Source organism: Chlorocebus sabaeus, chromosome 7, assembly GCF_047675955.1.
Source record: "Chlorocebus sabaeus isolate Y175 chromosome 7, mChlSab1.0.hap1, whole genome shotgun sequence".
Lineage (NCBI taxonomy): Eukaryota > Metazoa > Chordata > Mammalia > Primates > Cercopithecidae > Chlorocebus > Chlorocebus sabaeus.
Genome location: NC_132910.1, coordinates 2,101,404 through 2,103,484, shown reverse-complemented (window position 1 = coordinate 2,103,484; position 2,081 = coordinate 2,101,404). Strand labels below are relative to the sequence as shown.

Here is a 2,081-nt window from a genome sequence, read left to right as displayed (position 1 = left end):
CATCAATGTTTAGACTACAAGGCAATGTATACCATCTTTATCACAATCAGATGAGCCACTTACTGTTCATTATCTGGGGAAAGCATAAAAGAGAACACACAGTACCAGACATATTGTGTCATCTTTCTTTCACTGAAAAGTAAAACTGGAGGACAGAAACGAAAATTAACCAATTTAGGGATTCGGAACTTAGCTGAATTTGTTATTTAACATTTTTATTTTAGTTCTTTGAAGAAAATATCTAGCTAAGAATACAAGGAGGGAGAGAGGACACTGCAATGCCTCTAATTTTGTTTCAATTTTTGGTCATGCTCAGTGTTAGGTAGGAAATACTGAGATGCAGTAGAAAGCTGCCCTTTCTTAGGTTGAATCAGAGAAAGAATAACACAAGGTTAGCAAGATCCTGTTTGAAGCATAGCTGGTTATGTAAGAGTCCCAGAAAGGGTAGTATAAAGTCAGTAGAGGATATAAATGGAGTTGATAATGTCATCTAAGTAAGTTCTATTACCCATCTTCCCAGGAATCTGCCCTAACTGTATCATCAACGAGGTATTATTTAAAAAATGGTAGTTTTATACAGCTCAAGTCATCTTTTAATCATGAAGTTCTATTGATAGACTTTTAATGGCAATGCAGAATAATTAATTGACTACACATTGTACACACCTACTTGGTTTTTAAATTAATAGTAATAAGTAAAAAATGTTATATTTTGTATATTTTAATAATTTAAGTCAAATAAATTTTTAGCCTAGGTTTATTTCTTTCTTTTTTTTTTTTTTTTTTTTTGTAACAGGCTTAATTCACTTTATTTTTCTTGTATAAAAACCCTATGTTGTAACCACGGCTGGAGCCTGGGTCCGCTGCACGGAGACTCTGGTATGGGTCTTGACAAGGTGGTCAGTGAATTCCTGATAGGGAGACTTGGTAAACACAGTCTCCTTCCAGAGGTCAGGGGTCAGGTAGCTGTAGGTCTTAGAGATGGCATCAAAGGTGGCCTTGGTGAAGTTGCCCAGGGTGGCAGTGCAGCCCCGGGCTGAGGTGTAGCGGTTATCAATACCAGCCATCATGAGCAGCTTCTTGGGCACAGGCGCTGAGACGATGCCAGTGCCCCTGGGTGCAGGGATGAGGCGCACCAGCACAGAGCCGCAGCGGCCTGTCACCTTGCAAGGAACGGTGTGGAGCTTTCCGATCTTGCTCCCCCAGTAGCCTCTGCGCACCGGGACAATGGAGAGTTTGGCCAGGATGATAGCCCCAGGGGTGGCGGTGGCCACCTCCTTGGAGCACTTAACATCCAGGCCGACGTGACCATTGCAGTCCCCGATAGCAACAAACGCCTTGAACCTGGTGCGCTGGCCAGCACGGGTCTGCTTCTCCACCGGCATAATCTTCAAAACCTCGTCTTTGAGAGAGGCCCCCAAGAAAAAGTCAATGATCTCAGATTCCTTAACGGGCAGAGAGAAGAGGTAGATCTCCTCCAGGGACTTGATCTTCATGTCCTTGACCAAGCGGCCCAGCTTGGTGACGGGCATCCACTCCTTATCCTCAGCCTTGCCTCCGCGAGCTCCGCGGCCTCGGCCCCGGCCCGGTCCACTGCCGCGATCCCGGCCCCGGATGCCACTGCCGAAACCTCCGCGGAAGCCACCGCGGTTCCCCATCCCAGGGCCACCAGGGCCTCCGGGCCACCCTGCTGCACCGGCGCCATCCGACATTTGGTATTTTCTCGGAGAAGAAGCTTTATTTATTTCTTTATTTTGAGAGAGTTATGTCTGTCGCCCAGGCTGGAGTGCAGTGGCACGATCTCGGCTCACTGCAACCTCTACCTCCCGGGTTCAAGCCATTATCCTGCCTCAGCCTCCCAAGTAGCTGGGACTACAGGCACACGCTGACATATCCGGCTATTTTTTTTTTTTTTTTTTAGTAGAGACAGGGTTTCACTGTGTTGCCCAGGTTGGTCTTGAACTCCTGAGCTCAGGCAATCCTCCCCCCTTGGCCTCCCAAAATGCTAGGATTAGAGGTGTGAGCCACCACGCCCAGCCTAGCCTAGGTTTATGAACAATAAAATAGTACCATTTTCCATT

The 2,081-nt window shown here is 46.7% G+C and overlaps 1 pseudogene; it reads right to left on the bottom strand.

The window, feature by feature from the left end:
* Nucleotides 1-830: 830 nt before the first annotated feature.
* LOC103235608 (small ribosomal subunit protein uS5 pseudogene) lies at nt 831-1,727 on the bottom strand (annotated as a pseudogene).
* Nucleotides 1,728-2,081: the final 354 nt, after the last annotated feature.